At 50.5% G+C, this 23,595-nt stretch overlaps 1 long non-coding RNA gene across 1 annotated transcript; it reads left to right on the top strand.

Annotated features, from left to right (window-relative positions):
* Positions 1-8,424: 8,424 nt before the first annotated feature.
* Positions 8,425-11,539, top strand: LOC149467344 (uncharacterized). Its single transcript, XR_016311941.1, has 2 exons — positions 8,425-8,722; positions 11,138-11,539. It is a non-coding gene; the product is annotated as an uncharacterized LOC149467344 (long non-coding RNA).
* The last annotated feature ends 12,056 nt before the right edge of the window (positions 11,540-23,595 follow it).

The raw sequence follows: 23,595 nt of genomic DNA, 5'->3' as shown, positions 1-23,595 counted from the left end.
TCCATCATATGTGCCCACCAGAGTGCCCCTTTCCATCATGACAGTCCGTGTTTGGACCATGATCCGCCATTCAATGATGGCTGGACTAGAGGAGAGATTAGCATCACAATTAGCTGTTATGCAGTGCATGAGCGTGCTAATAGGAAGTACAATAAATAGTGCACATTTCGCTTTTTTATCCTACCTAAAACACACTGACACTATCTGATACTAAATTAAAAAATGCTTTTTTTTAAAATCTACCTAAAATACACTGACCCTGACGTTTGACCCCGCTCTTTGTCACTGACCTTTGACCCTAACTTTAACCCTGACACCGATCTAGATCAAATCCTGATCTAGTTATTTTATCTTTATGTTGTATTAATTTTTGCACACATTTTTTTTTCCGTTTATAATTTTCTCCTCTAGCAAGTAGAAAAAGATACATTGTATCTTTTTCTCCATTTAGAAGGACAAAACAACACAGAGGTCATCACAGTGATCAGGTACATCGGGATCCAGGCACACACAGACAACGTGGCTCATCCCCACCTCCCCGCTTCCTCATCTGCTGCTATCAGTCTGCCCAGTGGCGAAGGAGAGAGTGGAGAGCCTTTAGAACCACTTGTAGCTTTGGTTTCCAGCCTATTCATGGTTGAGGGAAACTGTCAAATAAAAGGGCCATATCTGGCCACATCACCCATGTGAACCCTCAGCTGCTCTTTTTAAACATGCTGGTTGGGGATCTGTTATTTATTGGTGGTAGCAAAAAAAAGAGAAAAAAGCCCTGGTCTTCAGTGGGGTTCAGAGCTATGTTCAGAGTGTGTGGACATCCCACTGAGCTTTCTGAAGCTTCAAAGTGAACTTTGCTTGGTATGGTCATTCCTAAAGGCATACCTCCGAACTGTCCCAGGTCCAGGAAGGTCCCGCAGGACCTGTGATGGTTGAGAGGTATGCCTTTAGGACTGGGCTGCATCCCATAGTCCAATACTTGAAAGAGTTCCACTAACTTAAATTTTCAGGCATTCAGCAAAGAAGGGATTCTGGCTGCTGCAGTGCTGGTTGGTAGGGGAGAATAAGTGCACCCCACAAGAGATGCAGGAGAGCAGGTCCAGGACAAGGGGGAGTACCATACAAGCACTGTGTATCCTACTGAGTGCTCTGGATTTGGGTTTTCCCACTGAGTGCTCTGGGTCTGGGTTAGCCCACAGTTCACTGCTACAGTCGTCCATGTGACAGCCAGTGTGATCTTTGTAAGTAACCCAAGCTTCTTGTCATTCATTAACCTTGGCCAGCACTGCCCGCAGCCCCATGGATGCTACACAAACAGAATGGTCCTGCCCTAAAGCTCTGATGAGCAAAGAGGAAAGCAGAGCAAGGAAAGCGTGGGGTGCAGAGGTTAGCACAGATAGTGGGTGCAAAGGTGAGCCAAGAGGGGATTTGGGGTGTGGAGATGAGCAGAGAGAGGTCTGAGGTGCAGAGGGGAGTTTGGGGTACAGAGGTGAGTATAGAGAGGGGGGTGCAGAAGTTAGCAGATAGAGTGGGTGCAAAAGTGAGCAGAGAGGAGAGAAGAGGTTAGGAGAGGAAGAGGAGCTGAGGTGCAGAGGTTAGATGGGAGAGGGAGTTGATGTGCAAAGATTAGAAGACAGGGGAGTTGGGATGTACAAGAAGGAGCAGTTGGGTCACAAAGGTGAGAAGAGAGGGGATAGAATGCAGACATGAGCAGAAAGGATGGTTCGGGGTGCAAAGGTGAGCATAGAGGTAAGCAGAGAGGGGTGTTTGGGGTGCAGAAATGATCAGAGAGGGGGGGTTTGGGAAACAGAAGTTAGCAGAGGGAGAGGAGGTTGGGGTTGGGTGTCGGAGTTTAGCAGAGAAGCGGGTTTGGGTGTAAAGGCAAACAGACAGAAGTGCACAGGTAAGCAGAGAGGGCATTAGGGTTGTGGAGGTCAGTGGTGGTGCTGATGGGGGGACAGAGATTACAGAAGGAGGGGGGTTGTAGTGCACAGGTTAGCAGGGGGAGACGGGTGGGATTGCAGCTGTGAGCAGAAAGGGGGTTTAGATACAACTTCTCCCCCAGAAATCTCCACCAACGAGGTGTGTGTAGAGAAAGGGGGAGTAGGGTAAAAAGGAAGTATGAGCAGTTATTAGGCCACTCCCAATATTTAGCATAACCTAACCACACCCACTTTTGCCGCAGCAGGCTACGTGCATGCCACAGGTTACCATCTCCCTAATGTGTCCTTCATTCTCAAGTCCAAAAGTTGGGAGGTATGCTAAAGGGGATTAGATGTTTACAACTTATTTACATAGTTAACATTAGCAAATATATCCAAACCATTTTTCCTCCATTTCTGTGCCACTGTCAAGTACCTGATGGGAAACTGAAATGACGAGGTCGGCCTCACTTGTGTCACTAGCCCTGACCCCACTGGAGTTGGAACAGAGGGAGTCTAGGGACCAAGGGAACAAGAGCGCCAGTAGTTGTTGTTTGCAGCTCTTGCAGATGATGACTCTGGAAGACTGATGATCTTCTGATTCAGGCATAGTAGTAACAAGCAGAGCGGGTCTTGTAGATTGCCAGGTGTGTGAAGTCAATCTCCCCGACACGTCGTACCCCCTGGCTATCAGTGTGCACCAGAGCAAGGCAGGTAGTGAGGGTAAGAGACAGGAGCAGTATCATGGGAATAGCCAGGGTCATCAACGGTCGGGCAGCGTAGTACAGAATCAGAAGGAAAGCCAAGGTCAGGAGCAGAGCCGAAGTCAGGACCCAGTATCAATCAGGAGAGCAATCAGAGTCAAGTGAGGAACAAGCCAGGTCAGCAACAAAGGAATCACACAGGAACAAGCAGGACACGGGGGAGCTGAAGACCAGTCAGCACTGAACATGGGCAGAGACACTCTTTAAATAGGCCGTCTGGCGCCAATCTTCGGCGTGCGTGTGCGCGATCACGTATTTCTGCACGCATGCGCACAACCGGTAATTCTTCTCCGGGAATTCCTATACGCATGTGCATTTCCGATCACGATTCGTCTTGCCGGAAATCCCTTACAGCCACTCAGAACTGATCTTTTCTGTAAAATATCTGTTTTATTCAAAAAGTGTTCAATTACTTGCATATTAAAAGTGTTTGTGATTTCAACACCAAAACAAGAAACACATACTTGTATAGAATATCTAGGATTGAGATAACACCAAAGATATGCAATGACCACGCAGCGAGTGGGGTGCTTGACAACCACCAAGAAAACCAGTCGTTGAAATCCTAAAAGTGTTACAGTACAGGGGGATTGTAGGAGGGAAGAGATGGGAGACTAGAAGGGGGAGGAAGATTCCGAAAAACACTTGAACTCAAAAGGAATGAACCAATTATTTCACCACTAATGCTCGGAAAGTGGAATCAGGTGACAACCCCACCAAATATAAAGGTAGGAACCCCCTTGTTTCCTGACATCTCCAGCAGATGTTAGAGGTAGCAGGGTACATACAGTAGGTCAACTGGGGTCTGGTACCATAGGGACACAATCATGTAACTTATTCCTGAAAATAAGAAGACATGGACAGTTTATGAGTAAAAATTAAACATTTCTTCCAATCCTCTTCAGAAGAGAACTGAATTTTTCTAAAGACCATGGGCACCAGGATAAAGAGAAAGGGGGACAGGCTGTGTTCTCAGTGATGTCACTGGTCTCTAGTGAATGGATAGGTTGCATTCTCAGTGATGCCATTGGTCTCTAGCGAATGGACAGGCTGCGTTCTCAGTGATGTCACTGGTCTCTAGCGAATGAATATGCTGCATTCTCAGTGATGTCACTGGTTTCTAGTGAATGGACAGGCTGTATTCTCAGTGATGCCATTGGTCTCTAGCGAATGGACAGGCTGCGTTCTCAGTGATGTCACTTGTCTCAAGCGAATGGACAGGCTGTGTTCTCAGTGATGTCACTGGTCTCTAGCGAATGGACAGGCTGTGTTCTCAGTGATGTCACTGGTCTCTAGCGAATGAATATGCTGCATTCTCAGTGATGTCACTGGTTTCTAGTGAATGGACAGGCTGTATTCTCAGTGATGCCATTGGTCTCTAGCGAATGGGCAGGCTGTGTTCTCAGTGATGTCACTGATCTCTAGTGAATGGAGAGGCTGCGTTCTCAGTGATGTCACTGGTCTCTAGCGAATGGACAGGCTGTGTTCTCAGTGATGTCACTGGTCTCTAGTGATTGGATAGGCAGTATTCTCAGTGATGTCACTGGTCTCTAGTGAATGGACAGATTCCATTCTCAGTGATGTCACTGGTCTCGAGTGAATGGATAGGCTGCATTCTCAGTGATGTCACTGGTCTCTAGTGAATGGATAGGTTGCATTCTCAGTGATGTCACTGGTCTCTAGTGAATGAATAGGCTGCATTCTCAGTGATGTCACTGGTGGTGATGTCATGATTGTGATATTAAATGGGTAGGTATCTCTATGCAGAAACCACTGAGTAAGTAAATATAGAACAGTAAAAAGTATGTATTTATTTCTTCTATCTTGATGAGCTGTGATATTGAGGTGACCTTTTCATCATCGACAGTGTCACATCAAATTCTCGGTTCCGTTGCTCTCCCACGTCTAGCTTATATTCTGCTTGGAGACTATTTTAACACTCCTACGACTCAGAGCATTACCATCCCTCACTAGGAATACAGCAGCACCTGCCCACAGGCTCAGACAGCTGTTTGTTAGTGAGAGAGCCTGGAGCGAGTGACAGGGACTGGGTGACCCTCTGCCTGCCACAAACAGGGAAAAAACAGACAATTCTGTCTCAGACTGTTCTGTTGCTGACCATAATCATGTTATTTCTTCATGCCTATGAGAAGAGCACATGGTGGAGATTGTCAATTATTGATCATTTAGAGGGTCAGTCCACCCGAATGTGATGTTTTCAGTGTTTGGTGGCTGCATGGAGAGTGGCGGAGTTACATTTTCTGCAGTCTCTGGGGGACTCTGTTATTGATATCTATGTCATTTTTCAGGTCTGTGCCCATTATGAGGCGTTTCCACCATCCCCATGCTGCGTTCCGTGCCCATTATGAGGGGATCCTACCAGCTCTTGCTGATTTTCTGCATGTGCACACCATGTGCTATGCCTGTTATTAGGACCTCCCACCATTCTTGTGGTGTGTTCTCAGCTCTGCACACCAGCTGTACCTATTATGAGGGGCTCCCACCATCCCCATGCTGCACCCATTTTGAGGGGCTCCCATCATCTTCTTGCTGAGATGCTGCATGTGAACACTTCCTGCACCCATTATGAGGGGCTCCCACCAATCCCTATGCTGCTTTCCTGCATGTGAACACCTCCTGCGTCCATTTTGAGGGGTTCCCGACAATACCTATGCTGCTTTCCTGCATGTGAACACCTCCTACGTCCATTTTGAGGGGTTCTTGACAATCCCTATGCTGCTTTCCTGCATGTGAACACCTCCTACGTCCATTATGAGGGTTTCCTGCTAATCCCTATGCTGATTTCCTGCACGTGCACACCTCCTGCGCCCATTTTGAGGGGTTCCCACCAAGCCCAATGCTGATTTCCTGTATGGTCACACCTCTTGCGCCCATTACGAGGGGTTCCCACCAATCCCCATGCTGATTACCTGCATCTGCACACCTCCTGCACCCATTATGAGGGGTTCCCACCAATCCCCATGCTAATATTTTACATCTGCACACCTCCTGCGCCCATTATGAGGGGTTCCCACCAATCTCTTTGCTGTGTTCCTGCATGTGCACACCTCCTGCTTCTATTATGAGGGGTTCCTACCAATCTCTTTGCTGTGTTCCTGCATGTGCACACCTCCTGCTTCTATTATGAGGGGTTCCTACCAATCCCCATGCTGATTTCCTGCATTTGCACACCTCCTGCTTCCATTATGAGGGGTTCCCTCCAATCTCTTTGCTGTGTTCCTGCATGTGCACACCTCCTGCGTCCATTATGAGGGGTTCCCACCAATCTCTTTGCTGTGTTCCTGCATGTGCACACCTCCTGCTTCCATTATGAGGGGTTCCCACCAATCCCTAAGCTGATTTCCCTGCATGTGCACACCTCCTGCTTCCATTATGAGGGGTTCCCTCCAATCTCTTTGCTGTGTTTCTGCATGTGCACACCTCCTGCTTCCATCATGAGGGGTTCCCACCAATCCCTAAGCTGATTTCCCTGCATGTGCACACCTCCTGCTTCTATTATGAGGGGTTCCCACCAGTCCCCATGCTGCTTTCCTGCATTTTCACACCTCCTGCTTCCATTATGAGGGGTTCCCACCAATCTCTTTGATGTGTTCCTGCATCTGCATACCTCCTGCGTCCATTATGAGGGGTTCTCGCCAATCTCTTTGCTGTATTCCTGCATCTGCATACCTCCTGTGTCCATTATGAGGGGTTCCCGCCAATCTCTTTGCTGTGTTCCTGCATGTGCACACCTCCTGCTTCCATTATGAGGGGTTCCCGCCAATCTCTTTGCTGTGTTCCTGCATCTGCACACCTCCTGCTTCCATTATGAGGGGTTCACGCCAAACTCTTTGCTGTGTTCCTGCATGTGCACACCTCCTGCTTCCTTTATGAGGGGTTCCTGCCAATCTCTTTGCTGTGTTCCTGTATGTGCACACCTCCTGCTTCCATTATGAGGGGTTCCCACCAATCCCTAAACTGATTTCCCTGCATGTGCACACCTCCTGCTTCTATTATGAGTGGTCCCCACCAATCCCCATGCTGCTTTCCTGCATTTGCACACCTCCTGCTTCCATTATGAGGGGTTCCCACCAATCTCTTTGCTGTGTTCCTGCATCTGCATACTTCCTGCGTCCATTATGAGGGGTTCCCTGCCAATCTCTTTGCTGTGTTCCTGCATGTGCACACCTCCTGCTTCCTTTATGAGGGGTTCCCACCAATCTCTTTGCTGTGTTCCTGCATGTGCACACCTCCTGCTTCCATTATGAGGGGTTCCCACCAATCCCTAAGCTGATTTCCCTGCATGTGCACACCTGCTGTGCCCATTATGAGGGGTTCCTACTATTCCTGTGGTGAGTTCCCAGCTCTGCATACCTGCTGTGCCCATTAACAGGACAAGGTGACAACAGAGCATAGAACTATGGCAGGAATGGGGAGTTCTCATCATTGGAGTATCTTGTGTGTATAAGATAACACCAGACTCTACCAGAAATATCACTTTTTGGGAGGACTGACATTTTATAGGCCAGCTGTGCTAGAAGCAGCTTACAGGGAGGTTCTTACAATTCAGCAGATGGAATCCTGTTTTTATGATGCCCTATAACATACACATGCCTATTTAATAGGCTTACTCACACTGGGCCATCACGGTAATTTGCAATAAAACGCACCATATGTACATTGGTGTGTTGTGGTGACATTCATTGTGAACGGCACCCTGATGCACCTCCTACGCAGTGTGCAATTGATGACATCATCCCCGCCTAGGAAAAGTTACTGAGTGGAGCTCATAGACAGTTTTCTAACAAATTAAGATGTAGGGCCAAATCTTTTGTTTGTAGCTTATGATAGAGAAATGAATGGCTAAAACCTCTGACAGGTTTTTTTTCTGTCTATGTCCTCTTGTGGAGATTTCCCTTCACTTCCTGCTCTGGAGGCGTAACAGGAAGCGAGACAAAATCTTTGAAAAGCGAAGGCAATTCCCTTTTTGATAGTTGTCATTGGAGCAGGGGTCCCCTATGTGGAGGACAGACAGACACATGTAGGTCTTAAATTATATGTAAACTCCAAATCCATTCTTCAACATGCTCAGCGTTGTGCCTCTCTGTATACGGTGTTTTGCACACTCCTTTAGGTGGCTGTGGGCTTCTTATCTGACAGACCAACAGCCAACCTAAGGGGCCTCTATGGCAGGCTGACAACCGTGCTGCTAGTTGAGAGGCAGTGGCTTAGCGTTGTCAGCCCTCAAGAGGAAGTGCTGTTACTAGCTGGATTTCCAGGTGAGAAACCTTGCAACAGATTCACAAAAAATGCTTTGCTTAAAGCTGAGCTTCATCCTTCCCTTCAGTCTAGCACAATTGTACAGGCTCCTCTCCTGGACTGAAACGTCTTTTACTGATTTCACTGCACACTGTGAGCTTCTTATAATGTGCATTAGAATCTGAAGCACGTCAGATAGCACCAGGGGCGGACTGACAACTCATGGGGCCCCCGGGCAATAGGGGATCATGGGGCCCCTGTGTCCTTGCCCACACTCAAAAGGCCTATAAAAAAAGTACCAGGGGCATCTCATGGGGCCCCCTACTGACCCCGGGCCCTCGGGCAGTGCCCGAGTGCTCGAATGGTCAGTCCGCCCCTGGATAGCACCTGTCTCTCATCTTAGCTGGAGAACATCCAGCATCTTTTAACTCTTTCCTCCCCACTGTCCTTGCCCTGCCACTTTCATTCATTGGATTTCTGTTCCATCAGCCATGGAGGCACCACATATGTCTGTAACCTAGGATGTTCTGAACGCAAACACAAACTTCCTAGGAAACCCGCGCCTCCAGAATGACATCAAGGCTTTTTAAAATTTACTTAACTCCTTCCAAGATCCAGCCCACTGCTTGTATCAGGACTTAGGGCTCTTCAGAGGAGAGAGAGGAGTGGAGGGTGCTGTGATGTTTTCAGGAATCTATGTACAGCACCGTGCTGGCCCCTCCCACCAGCACTGCATAGAGAAGAACAGAGACCCAATTATGTCATCACTGGATCTAAAATAAGGTATGTAATGAAACAAAAACATTTTATTTCAAAATGTCAAAATGAAAACAAAATATAAGCAGATTAAATTCAGTTTTAAGTAAACAGTATGGGTGATACAAGCATACAGAAAGCCAGATTTTGGGTTTACATTCACTTTAAATTAGGATATTTGAAAATTATGCAAAACTTAAAAAAAAAACCACTTTTTACAGCCTAGTATCAGTATTAGCGGTGTCGCCGGCTCCCCCATCCTGACTCTATTTTAAGGCTGTAACACAACACACAGCCTTCACTCTGCCAGGGCTGGCAGCCAGCACGGTCTGATCACGTGAAAAGGACAAGCTGTGACAGAGGGCTCGCTGCACACAAATATCCACTTCTCCATTCTGCACGTCCGAGTCAGCGCACCGCAGCCAGGCGCAAGCTGACACTAATCCCGCTGACGAGCTCTTGTCAAAAGGAAACGTAACCGTCAACAGAACTGAACTGCGTCACGGCCAACAGCGGCGAGAGAAAACAAGCCAGGAAAAACACCACTAATTAAACATATGCAATCTTAGCTTGTGCGTCCCTGCACTGATTGCTCTCCTGCACGTATGGCTTTGGAATTGACAGCACGAAGTGTTGATGGGAGGGGGGGGCCTGTAACTGGTGTTATCTCAGCAGGCATGCTGCATGGGGGCTGATTTTACTGCCAAACCTACAGACTGCCAATAGAACAAGTAGTAGTCTTAAACATTCAGCATTTTTTTTAACACGTTGCGCACAATAAAATAAAGATTCCGCAGTAGATTATTTGTTACAATGCTTACCACAGTACCTGTGATTTAGTACTTTCAATGCTGCTGGTTTTTGTTCACTCGGTGTTGCTTCCCTGAACTTTTGGCCTTCACAGGAAAGAGTTAAAGCGGGCCTAAACTTCACTTTTGTTTTCTGTGAGCAGGAGGGTTTTTATTGCAGAAGAGACATGTAATAAACTACATTTACCTGCCTGCAATGTCCCCTGGCATGTAAACTGAGTTGTGTATGTGCAGCTAAGCTTACAGCAGCCAGTCCAGTCCCTGTGTGCCGGGATGATGTCCTCCTGTGCATGATCAGGAGTAACTTCATCCTGTGCCCGCCAATGATGAGAGCAGCAGGAGAGTTCTCTGCCATTCTAGGCTATGGTGTTGTTTTTTTCTATTGATGCACACAGTGCTGGGAGACACAACTTTAGCCCCTGCATGTAAGGATGGCTCCATAGGATGCTGCAAGGGAATGGAGCCACCATGAAACAGGAAACCTGGGGCAATAGTCATGGCACCAGCTTAAGCTGGAACATAGGCAAGAAGTAGAGGCGGGGGTGTATTTACCACAAGGCAAGCAAGGCATTTGCCTAGGGTGGCATTTCTCAGGGGGGGGGCAACACTGCCCCTCAGAAGAAGGGACAGAAGACGGGACACACACGGCATGGGGACCTGGTGGGTTACGAGAGAGACTGCAGGTTTCATGACGGTGTATGCACAGCCTGACTCTCGTTCCTGAGGATGTCCAGAGCTGTGAAGGTGAGTGTCTTTCTCGCTCTCGCCATGGGGGATGGTGGCTGGTGTATGGGGGGCAGTAGTAGTGGAAGGCTCTCTCGAGTGGGAGGCAGGAGTGTTGTTGTTCAATGTCAGGCTCTCTCTGTGGGGGCGCCGATTTTTGTGTTGCCTAGGGCAGCACAAAACCTAAATAGACCACTGAGTAGAGTATAAAAAAAGCTGCATACTCAGTAAAACTGGTCATAGACAGTGTTCTTTTCTTTCAGCCATAAGCGTATTCCTCCATCCACACAAGTGAGGTGGATAAAGAAATCGCCCTACCACACAGCTATAACACATAGCTGTCAGAATATACCGATTGACAAAAATTTCTCCCCAGAATGTCCCTTCAACCGAAGATGTTCCAACAACTGACTTCTGTCAAGCAGGGATGGTCACACATTGATTAAAACTTGGCAGGTCACTGCTGATCCAGCCAAATTTCAATGTTTATGGCCAGCTTAAAGAAAAATTCCAGGATAGGCAAAAAAATAATCACCCATCAGGGGCGGACTGACAACTCACGGGGCCCCCGGGCAATAGGGGATCATGGGGCCCCTGTGTTTTTGTCCACACTCAAAAAAGCCTATGAAAAAGGTACCAGGGGCATCTCATGGGGCCCCCTACTGAACCCGGGCCCTCGGGCAGTGCCCGAGTTTCCAAATGGTCAGTCCGCCCCTGTCACCCATTAATACAACCCCTACATAAAACACTAAACAGTTAATAACATTTTAGAGATCCTTATCATTTAGGAGAAAAGTCTAATTAAATTTTCATGACCTCATCTCTGTAATTCAAAAGGTAACAGCATCTGCTATGTCAAGGAGGAGGTGTGACAGCAGCTATTACATCATATCCTCTCTTTTCTCTGCAGTAAAAGGAAACTACAGTTCCCATCAACCACAAAGAATTGTAGTGAATGTGGGCGGGTACACTAGACCTGTATATGTTCAATGTGTCTGAGAGTCCCACCACTGCAAGTGAGGCTGAATTATATCACCGCTTCCTGGAGAAAGAACTACAGAAGGGATGTGCCAAGACCAATGGCTGGGGGAATAAAAGGCATAGCAGCCACCAGTCTTACAAACAGGAAACCAAAGAGACTTAACGGTTTGATTTGAAAATGAATAGGCTATTTCAGAGAAACTACTGAGTGAGTCAGAAGATGGATGACATATTCAGAGAATGTAGGAAATCAACAACAAGGACATGTAAAAATAATGTTGCCTGGAGTTCTGCTTTAAGAAAATAAACCAACTGCTGAAATTAAATTGGATCATGCCTTGCTGGGTTTTTTGCCTTCCTCTGGATCAACGGTGGGTGTAGGATTATTTTTTTTTTTTTATGGTTGAAACGGATGGACTTTTGTCTTTTTTCAGCCAGACTAACTATGTAACTATATGAAAGTGCTTAAAAAATGGAGGGTTTAACATCACTTTAGCCCTTTTAGTTGCCAGAACCCTTTTTGCATTTTCTGCACATATGTTTAACCACTTCAAGTCCTGACACTTTCACCCCCTTCCTATCCAGGTCAATTTTCAGCTTTCAGCGCTATCACACTTTGAATGCCAATTGCGCGGCCATGCAACACTGTACCCATATGACATTTTTAGCATTTTTTTGAGACAGATAAAACTTTCTTTTGGTGGTATTTATTCACCCCTGGGATATTTATTTTTTTGCTATAAATGAAAAAGACCAAAATTTTGAAAACAAAAGTGTTTTTCTTTTTTTTGCAAATAAATAATCTTTCTTCATAAATCTTGGCCAAAATGTATTCAGCTATCTTTTCGTTAAAAAAAAAAAATAACCCAAATTAGTTTATAAAAGAAAATTATCATTTTTCAAACATGTTTATTATTTTTTTATTATTATTTATGTATATTTTTTTTTAAATACTGTCACCCTAGCAGTACAGTGTCACCATAATGACACTGTACTACTTGTGGGGGGTGGTGAAGATTTTTTTTTTTTAATATTGATTGCTTTAAACCCATAAAGGCTGTAAAAGCAATCATTTCTCTTTCTCTCTGGCTTCATTTCTGCAGCCATTCAGAAATACTGTGAGAGCTGTGACTGGTCACAGCTTGTCACATGTACAAGGCTGTTGTGAATAGCCTTGTGTCATGTGACCTCTGTAATCATTCACAGATTTCACAAGTAGTAAACAATGATGTCAGGAAGTGACATCCTATTTACTACGGTTCATGTGATCACTGATTGGCCAATCAGTGATCACATGAATCGTGACCTCACACAGAGGTCCCATACAGCAATTTGTGTTCTGCTGTGTCCGGTGGACACAGCAGGCAGAGATCGCGATGCTGCACGCTCCCAGGGAGCGTGCACAGGCAATGGATGTGAGGGGATGTTTAGAAACGTCCCCCCACATCGGGAACACTCCTGTCCGGCCATTTATAAGCATGCAGGGATGACAGTTCAGGCTAGAGGGCTTTTGATTGGTCAGCACCATCACATGGATAGTGCTGACCCATCAAAAGTTGTCTAACCCGTACTGTCATCCCTGCAAGGAGAGGAGATTTAAAATCCCCAGATCTGTGAAGCAGCTTTCTCTCTTCTCCTTGCAGGGATGTCAATAGGGATAGATGGCTTCTCATTGGTCAGCACTGTCCATTTGACAGTGCTGACGAATCAGAAGCTGTCTAGCCAGAACTGTCATCCCTGTAAAGAGAGGAGGGAAAGCCACAGGGATTTCAAATCCCCACCACTCTTCCTCCTCTCCTACAGCTGAGAATACTGAGCATCTACCTCCATCTTCCACCAGATACATCCCCACACGCCCTTCTCTCCTACTCTCCACTGTGGGAAACCTCCCTGCACCGCTCCTGTGTGAACTCTATTCTTTGCGATGCAATTTGTATTGATGCAAATCGCTCCTCAAAGTATCGGTACTCAGTATTGGCGAGTACGTGCCTGAAAGTATTGATACTCGTTGATCAAAAACGGGTATTGGTGCATCCCTACTTTAAACTTTACAACAGTAACTAAAAGCGCATCTAAAACATTTTTTATGTTTTGGATAGAGGAGGAAATGGATAGAATTAGAGATGAGCGAAGTATTCAAAAATTCGATTCGACTGATTCGGCGAATTCGTGGAAAAATTTTGATTCGAGTCGAATATATTCGCTGTGAATTTAACTTAAAAAAGGGTGTTTCTAGGCTTCAGAGAGACTTAATATTAGTGCAGAACACTGTACCTTTAATTTAAATGCCCTTGGAATCTGCTGGGGAAGAGAAATAATACTGTCAGTCAGTATGACATGCAGATGAGTGCCGTCGATCTTAGAATCACCGCACACTTCACTCATTTGGGCAGTCACGGGGCCAAAACCAGAGTGTGGAGCCACAGTGTGGCGGTGGAGGCAGCAGCAATGGGAGGCCATACAGCACCCTATGACAAAAATGGAAAACAACAGCAGTGTGAGGAGACCTGAAAGTGGCACATGGCAGAGTGTGGCGATAGAGACAGCAGCAATGGGAGGCCGTACAGGGACCCATGACACACTCTGGACCTGGCAGCAGCATGAGGAGGCGGTACAGGGGCCCATGACAGATTACGGGCCTGGCAGTAGCATGAGGAGTCGGTACGGGGGCCCATGGCAGATTACGGGCCTGGCAGCAGCAATGGGAGGCCGTACAGGGACCCATGACACACTCTGGACCTGGCAGCAGCATGGGGAGGCGGTACAGGGGCCCATGACAGATTACGGGCCTGGCAGCAGCATGAGGAGTCGGTACGGGGGCCCATGACACACTCTGGACCTGGCAGCAGCATGAGGAGGCGGTACAGGGGCGCATGACAGATTACGAGCCTGGCAGCAGCAACTTGGACAGGAGGACGTTCAGCTTCTGCACCGTCGGGTGCGTGCTCGCAAACTGTTGTCTCTTGGAAACGGATTCCAAGAAAGACTTCTGACGGAATCCGTGAAGAGGAGTAGCAGGAGAAGGAGCATCTGAACGAGCGGAATATGCCAACAAGCGACAACAGGGGCCCATGACAGATTACGGGCCTGGCAGCAGCATGAGGAGTCGGTACGGGGGCCCATGGCAGATTAGGGGCCTGGCAGCAGCTATGGGAGGCCCGTAATCTGCCAGCACCCTATGACAAAAAATGGAACCCACCAGCAGTGTGAGGAGACCTGAAAGTGGCACATGGCAGAGTGTGGCGATGGAGACAGCAGCAATGGGAGGCCGTACAGGGACCCATGAGAGACTCTGGACCTGGCAGCAGCATGAGAAGGCGGTATAGGGGCCCATGGCAGATTAGGGGCCTGGCAGCAGCTATGGGAGGCCCGTAATCTACCAGCACCCTATGACAAAAAATGGAACACACCAGCAGTGTGAGGAGACCTGAAAGTGGCACATGGCAGAGTGTGGCGATGGAGACAGCAGCAATGGGAGGCCGTACAGGGACCCATGAGAGACTCTGGACTTGGCAGCAGCATGAGGAGGCGGTATAGGGGCCCATGGCAGATTAGGGGCCTGGCAGCAGCTATGGGAGGCCCGTAATCTACAAGCACCCTATGACAAAAAATGGAACACACCAGCAGTGTGAGGAGACCTGAAAGTGGCACATGTTTGGGGCATGATTCATGGCGGATTTAGCCAGTTGTGTCAGGAACTGGTGGTTTGAAATCCAGACTAATCCATGCCTGATTCATTTTCACAAACGTGAGTCTCTCCACACTTTGGGTGGACAGTCGTGTCCTCCGCGGAGTTGCAATACCTCCTGCCGCACTAAACACGCGCTCCGATGCCACGCTACTGGCCGGGCATGACAGCCTTTCAAGGGCAAATTCAGCTAGTTGGGGCCAAAGGTCAAGTTTCGTTGCCCAGTAGTCAAGGGGATTGTCTACCTCGGTTGGCAGGGTGCTGTCCAAGTAGGCCTAAGCCTGTTGTTTGAGGTCCTGCTCCAGGTCCACCTGATGCTGCTGCTGCTGCTGCTGTGGCTGGTTAGTAGTTTCCTCACTGCGCTGGTGAAGAAAGCTACTCATCATCGACTGCAGACTGAGGCAGCCGCTGCTGTTGGAGCTGCCACTGCTCCTACCACCCCACCCCTCCCCTGCTGCCATGGCAGCGGAACGCGAGCGCACAAGGCCCACAGTGTCTGAGGATGGACGTTGGCGCAGACAGGCAGAGACCAGCTGACTACATAGGTGGTTTTTATAGTACGTTATTTTGGCCTCCCTCTCAGCAGGTGTGAAAAAGGCCAACATTTTTGAACGGTAGCGAGGGTCCAACAAGGTGGACAGCCAAAAGTCATCCCTCTGTCTGATGGTTATTATTCGGCTGTCGCTACGCAAGCAAGCGAGCATGCTATGGGCCATTTGTGCCAAGGAATGCGAGGGACTCCCTGCCTCCATCTCCACAGCATACTGCCACGGTGCGTCTGGGTCCTCTGTCTCCTCTTCCTCCTCCTCTACCAGATGCTCCTGCTCCTCCACTCCTGTCCGCTGAGTGGAAAAACCACCCATTTCACTCAATAATTCCTGAGCACCAATGTCCTCCTCTACCTCCTCCTCTTCTTCCTGTCCTGCCCCCACAGGGGTCATGTGGCGTTGAGATCTGTGCGCCACGTCTACCGCACCCTGACCAGCCATTGTTAACAGCATTTGTTCCAGGACGTGCAACAGAGGAATGACGTCGTTCATCCCATAGTCCTGCCGACTCACGAATAGCGTGGCCTCCTCAAAGGGCCTGAGCAAGCGCAGGTGTCACGCATGAGCTGCCAATGGCTGACATCTAAGTTACACAGGGAGTACCTTTATCCGCTTTTAACATCAGGAAATCTGTGATGGCCTTTTGCTGTTCGTAAAGGCGGTCTAACATATGTAGGGTTGAATTCCACCTTGTTGCAACGTCACAGCATGAGGAGTCGGTATAGGGGCCCATGGCAGATTAGGGGCCTGGCAGCAGCTATGGGAGGCCCGTAATCTGCCAGCACCCTATGTCAAAAAATTGAACACACCAGCAGTGTGTGAGGAGACCTGAAAGTGGCACATGGCAGAGTGTGGCGATGGAGACAGCAGCAATGGGAGGCCGTACAGGGACCCATGAGAGACTCTGGACCTGGCAGCAGCATGAGGAGGCGGTATATAGGGGCCTATGGCAGATTAGGGGCCTGGCAGCAGCTATAGGAGGCCCGTTATCTGCCAGCACCCTATGTCAAAAAATTCAACACACCAGCAGTGTGAGGAGACCTGAAAGTGGCACATGGCAGAGTGTGGCGATGGAGACAGCAGCAATGGGAGGCCGTACAGGGACCCATGACAGACTCTGGACTTGGCAGCAGCATGAGGAGGCGGTATATAGGGGCCCATGGCAGATTAGGGGCCTGGCAGCAGCTATGGGAGGCCTGTAATCTGCCAGCACCCTATGTCAAAAAATTGAACACACCAGCAGTGTGTGAGGAGACCTGAAAGTGGCACATGGCAGAGTGTGGCGATGGAGACAGCAGCAATGGGAGGCCGTACAGGGACCCATGACAGACTCTGGACTTGGCAGCAGCATGAGGAGGCGGTATATAGGGGCCCATGGCAGATTAGGGGCCTGGCAGCAGCTATGGGAGGCCCGTAATCTGCCAGCACCCTATGTCAAAAAATTGAACACACCAGCAGTGTGTGAGGAGACCTGAAAGTGGCACATGGCAGAGTGTGGCGATGGAGACAGCAGCAATGGGAGGCCGTACAGGGACCCATGAGAAACTCTGGACCTGGCAGCAGCATGAGGAGGCGGTATATAGGGGCCTATGGCAGATTAGGGGCCTGGCAGCAGCTATAGGAGGCCCGTAATCTGCCAGCACCCTATGTCAAAAAATTCAACACACCAGCAGTGTGAGGAGACCTGAAAGTGGCACATGGCAGAGTGTGGCGATAGAGACAGCAGCAATGGGAGGCCGTACAGGGACCCATGACACACTCTGGACCTGGCAGCAGCATGAGGAGGCGGTACAGGGGCCCATGACAGATTACGGGCCTGGCAGTAGCATGAGGAGTCGGTACGGGGGCCCATGGCAGATTACGGGCCTGGCAGCAGCAATGGGAGGCCGTACAGGGACCCATGACACACTCTGGACCTGGCAGCAGCATGGGGAGGCGGTACAGGGGCCCATGACAGATTACGGGCCTGGCAGCAGCATGAGGAGTCGGTACGGGGGCCCATGACACACTCTGGACCTGGCAGCAGCATGAGGAGGCGGTACAGGGGCGCATGACAGATTACGAGCCTGGCAGCAGCAACTTGGACAGGAGGACGTTCAGCTTCTGCACCGTCGGGTGCGTGCTCGCAAACTGTTGTCTCTTGGAAACGGATTCCAAGAAAGACTTCTGACGGAATCCGTGAAGAGGAGTAGCAGGAGAAGGAGCATCTGAACGAGCGGAATATGCCAACAAGCGACAACAGGGGCCCATGACAGATTACGGGCCTGGCAGCAGCATGAGGAGTCGGTACGGGGGCCCATGGCAGATTAGGGGCCTGGCAGCAGCTATGGGAGGCCCGTAATCTGCCAGCACCCTATGACAAAAAATGGAACCCACCAGCAGTGTGAGGAGACCTGAAAGTGGCACATGGCAGAGTGTGGCGATGGAGACAGCAGCAATGGGAGGCCGTACAGGGACCCATGAGAGACTCTGGACCTGGCAGCAGCATGAGAAGGCGGTATAGGGGCCCATGGCAGATTAGGGGCCTGGCAGCAGCTATGGGAGGCCCGTAATCTACCAGCACCCTATGACAAAAAATGGAACACACCAGCAGTGTGAGGAGACCTGAAAGTGGCACATGGCAGAGTGTGGCGATGGAGACAGCAGCAATGGGAGGCCGTACAGGGACCCATGAGAGACTCTGGACTTGGCAGCAGCATGAGGAGGCGGTATAGGGGCCCATGGCAGATTAGGGGCCTGGCAGCAGCTATGGGAGGCCCGTAATCTACAAGCACCCTATGACAAAAAATGGAACACACCAGCAGTGTGAGGAGACCTGAAAGTGGCACATGTTTGGGGCATGATTCATGGCGGATTTAGCCAGTTGTGTCAGGAACTGGTGGTTTGAAATCCAGACTAATCCATGCCTGATTCATTTTCACAAACGTGAGTCTCTCCACACTTTGGGTGGACAGTCGTGTCCTCCGCGGAGTTGCAATACCTCCTGCCGCACTAAACACGCGCTCCGATGCCACGCTACTGGCCGGGCATGACAGCCTTTCAAGGGCAAATTCAGCTAGTTGGGGCCAAAGGTCAAGTTTCGTTGCCCAGTAGTCAAGGGGATTGTCTACCTCGGTTGGCAGGGTGCTGTCCAAGTAGGCCTAAGCCTGTTGTTTGAGGTCCTGCTCCAGGTCCACCTGATGCTGCTGCTGCTGCTGCTGTGGCTGGTTAGTAGTTTCCTCACTGCGCTGGTGAAGAAAGCTACTCATCATCGACTGCAGACTGAGGCAGCCGCTGCTGTTGGAGCTGCCACTGCTCCTACCACCCCACCCCTCCCCTGCTGCCATGGCAGCGGAACGCGAGCGCACAAGGCCCACAGTGTCTGAGGATGGACGTTGGCGCAGACAGGCAGAGACCAGCTGACTACATAGGTGGTTTTTATAGTACGTTATTTTGGCCTCCCTCTCAGCAGGTGTGAAAAAGGCCACCATTTTTGAACGGTAGCGAGGGTCCAACAAGGTGGACAGCCAAAAGTCATCCCTCTGTCTGATGGTTATTATTCGGCTGTCGCTACGCAAGCAAGCGAGCATGCTATGGGCCATTTGTGCCAAGGAATGCGAGGGACTCCCTGCCTCCATCTCCACAGCATACTGCCACGGTGCGTCTGGGTCCTCTGTCTCCTCTTCCTCCTCCTCTACCAGATGCTCCTGCTCCTCCACTCCTGTCCGCTGAGTGGAAAAACCACCCATTTCACTCAATAATTCCTGAGCACCAATGTCCTCCTCTACCTCCTCCTCTTCTTCCTGTCCTGCCCCCACAGGGGTCATGTGGCGTTGAGATCTGTGCGCCACGTCTACCGCACCCTGACCAGCCATTGTTAACAGCATTTGTTCCAGGACGTGCAACAGAGGAATGACGTCGTTCATCCCATAGTCCTGCCGACTCACGAATAGCGTGGCCTCCTCAAAGGGCCTGAGCAAGCGCAGGTGTCACGCATGAGCTGCCAATGGCTGACATCTAAGTTACACAGGGAGTACCTTTATCCGCTTTTAACATCAGGAAATCTGTGATGGCCTTTTGCTGTTCGTAAAGGCGGTCTAACATATGTAGGGTTGAATTCCACCTTGTTGCAACGTCACAGCATGAGGAGTCGGTATAGGGGCCCATGGCAGATTAGGGGCCTGGCAGCAGCTATGGGAGGCCCGTAATCTGCCAGCACCCTATGACAAAAAATGGAACACACCAGCAGTGTGAGGAGACCTGAAAGTGGCACATGGCAGAGTGTGGCGATGGAGACAGCAGCAATGGGAGGCCGTACAGGGACCCATGACAGACTCTGGACCTGGCAGCAGCATGAGGAGGCGGTATATAGGGGCCTATGGCAGATTAGGGGCCTGGCAGCAGCTATAGGAGGCCCGTAATCTGCCAGCACCCTATGTCAAAAAATTCAACACACCAGCAGTGTGTGAGGAGACCTGAAAGTGGCACATGGCAGAGTGTGGCGATGGAGACAGCAGCAATGGGAGGCCGTACAGGGACCCATGACAGACTCTGGACTTGGCAGCAGCATGAGGAGGCGGTATATAGGGGCCTATGGCAGATTAGGGGCCTGGCAGCAGCTATAGGAGGCCCGTAATCTGCCAGCACCCTATGTCAAAAAATTCAACACACCAGCAGTGTGAGGAGACCTGAAAGTGGCACATGGCAGAGTGTGGCGATGGAGACAGCAGCAATGGGAGGCCGTACAGGGACCCATGACAGACTCTGGACTTGGCAGCAGCATGAGGAGGCGGTATATAGAGGCCTATGGCAGATTAGGGACCTGGTAGCAGCTATAGGAGGCCCGTAATCTGCCAGCACCCTATGTCAAAAAATTCAACACACCAGCAGTGTGTGAGGAGACCTGAAAGTGGCACATGGCAGAGTGTGGCGATGGAGACAGCAGCAATGGGAGGCCGTACAGGGACCCATGACAGACTCTGGACTTGGCAGCAGCATGAGGAGGCGGTATATAGGGGCCTATGGCAGATTAGGGGCCTGGCAGCAGCTATAGGAGGCCCGTAATCTGCCAGCACCCTATGTCAAAAAATTCAACACACCAGCAGTGTGAGGAGACCTGAAAGTGGCACATGGCAAAGTGTGGCGATGGAGACAGCAGCAATGGGAGGCCGTACAGGGACCCATGACAGACTCTGGACTTGGCAGCAGCATGAGGAGGCGGTATATAGGGGCCCATGGCAGATTAGGGGCCTGGCAGCAGCTATAGGAGGCCCGTAATCTGCCAGCACCCTATGTCAAAAAATTCAACACACCAGCAGTGTGTGAGGAGACCTGAAAGTGGCACATGGCAGAGTGTGGCGATGGAGACAGCAGCAATGGGAGGCCGTACAGGGACCCATGACAGACTCTGGACTTGGCAGCAGCATGAGGAGGCGGTATATAGGGGCCTATGGTGGATTAGGGGCCTGGCAGCAGCTATAGGAGGCCCGTAATCTGCCAGAACCCTATGTCAAAAAATTCAACACACCAGCAGTGTGAGGAGACCTGAAAGTGGCACATGGCAGAGTGTGGCGATGGAGACAGCAGCAATGGGAGGCCGTACAGGGACCCATGACAGACTCTGGACTTGGCAGCAGCATGAGGAGGCAGTATATAGGGGCCTATGGCAGATTAGGGGCCTGGCAGCAGCTATAGGAGGCCCGTAATCTGCCAGCACCCTATGTCAAAAAATTCAACACACCAGCAGTGTGAGGAGACCTGAAAGTGGCACATGGCAGAGTGTGGCGATGGAGACAGCAGCAATGGGAGGCCGTACAGGGACCCATGACAGACTCTGGACTTGGCAGCAGCATGAGGAGGCGGTATATAGGGGCCCATGGCAGATTAGGGGCCTGGCAGCAGCTATGGGAGGCCCGTAATCTGCCAGCACCCTATGTCAAAAAATTGAACACACCAGCAGTGTGTGAGGAGACCTGAAAGTGGCACATGGCAGAGTGTGGCGATGGAGACAGCAGCAATGGGAGGCCGTACAGGGACCCATGAGAGACTCTGGACCTGGCAGCAGCATGAGGAGGCGGTATATAGGGGCCTATGGCAGATTAGGGGCCTGGCAGCAGCTATAGGAGGCCCGTAATCTGCCAGGACCCTATGTCAAAAAATTCAACACACCAGCAGTGTGAGGAGACCTGAAAGTGGCACATGGCAGAGTGTGGCGATGGAGACAGCAGCAATGGGAGGCCGTACAGGGACCCATGACAGACTCTGGACTTGGCAGCAGCATGAGGAGGCGGTATATAGGGGCCCATGGCAGATTAGGGGCCTGGCAGCAGCTATGGGAGGCCTGTAATCTGCCAGCACCCTATGTCAAAAAATTGAACACACCAGCAGTGTGTGAGGAGACCTGAAAGTGGCACATGGCAGAGTGTGGTGATGGAGACAGCAGCAATGGGAGGCCGTACAGGGACCCATGACAGACTCTGGACTTGGCAGCAGCATGAGGAGGCGGTATATAGGGGCCCATGGCAGATTAGGGGCCTGGCAGCAGCTATGGGAGGCCCGTAATCTGCCAGCACCCTATGTCAAAAAATTGAACACACCAGCAGTGTGTGAGGAGACCTGAAAGTGGCACATGGCAGAGTGTGGCGATGGAGACAGCAGCAATGGGAGGCCGTACAGGGACCCATGAGAAACTCTGGACCTGGCAGCAGCATGAGGAGGCGGTATATAGGGGCCTATGGCAGATTAGGGGCCTGGCAGCAGCTATAGGAGGCCCGTAATCTGCCAGCACCCTATGTCAAAAAATTCAACACACCAGCAGTGTGAGGAGACCTGAAAGTGGCACATGGCAGAGTGTGGCGATAGAGACAGCAGCAATGGGAGGCCGTACAGGGACCCATGACACACTCTGGACCTGGCAGCAGCATGAGGAGGCGGTACAGGGGCCCATGACAGATTACGGGCCTGGCAGTAGCATGAGGAGTCGGTACGGGGGCCCATGGCAGATTACGGGCCTGGCAGCAGCAATGGGAGGCCGTACAGGGACCCATGACACACTCTGGACCTGGCAGCAGCATGGGGAGGCGGTACAGGGGCCCATGACAGATTACGGGCCTGGCAGCAGCATGAGGAGTCGGTACGGGGGCCCATGACACACTCTGGACCTGGCAGCAGCATGAGGAGGCGGTACAGGGGCGCATGACAGATTACGAGCCTGGCAGCAGCAACTTGGACAGGAGGACGTTCAGCTTCTGCACCGTCGGGTGCGTGCTCGCAAACTGTTGTCTCTTGGAAACGGATTCCAAGAAAGACTTCTGACGGAATCCGTGAAGAGGAGTAGCAGGAGAAGGAGCATCTGAACGAGCGGAATATGCCAACAAGCGACAACAGGGGCCCATGACAGATTACGGGCCTGGCAGCAGCATGAGGAGTCGGTACGGGGGCCCATGGCAGATTAGGGGCCTGGCAGCAGCTATGGGAGGCCCGTAATCTGCCAGCACCCTATGACAAAAAATGGAACCCACCAGCAGTGTGAGGAGACCTGAAAGTGGCACATGGCAGAGTGTGGCGATGGAGACAGCAGCAATGGGAGGCCGTACAGGGACCCATGAGAGACTCTGGACCTGGCAGCAGCATGAGAAGGCGGTATAGGGGCCCATGGCAGATTAGGGGCCTGGCAGCAGCTATGGGAGGCCCGTAATCTACCAGCACCCTATGACAAAAAATGGAACACACCAGCAGTGTGAGGAGACCTGAAAGTGGCACATGGCAGAGTGTGGCGATGGAGACAGCAGCAATGGGAGGCCGTACAGGGACCCATGAGAGACTCTGGACTTGGCAGCAGCATGAGGAGGCGGTATAGGGGCCCATGGCAGATTAGGGGCCTGGCAGCAGCTATGGGAGGCCCGTAATCTACAAGCACCCTATGACAAAAAATGGAACACACCAGCAGTGTGAGGAGACCTGAAAGTGGCACATGTTTGGGGCATGATTCATGGCGGATTTAGCCAGTTGTGTCAGGAACTGGTGGTTTGAAATCCAGACTAATCCATGCCTGATTCATTTTCACAAACGTGAGTCTCTCCACACTTTGGGTGGACAGTCGTGTCCTCCGCGGAGTTGCAATACCTCCTGCCGCACTAAACACGCGCTCCGATGCCACGCTACTGGCCGGGC

Source organism: Staurois parvus, unplaced genomic scaffold, assembly GCF_062004578.1.
Source record: "Staurois parvus isolate SC_StPar_1 unplaced genomic scaffold, SC_StPar_1.0 ptg000114l, whole genome shotgun sequence".
NCBI classification, from domain to species: Eukaryota; Metazoa; Chordata; class Amphibia; order Anura; family Ranidae; genus Staurois; species Staurois parvus.
The sequence above is the reverse complement of the archived record's forward strand: the minus strand, read 5'-3'. Positions and strand labels throughout refer to the sequence as shown.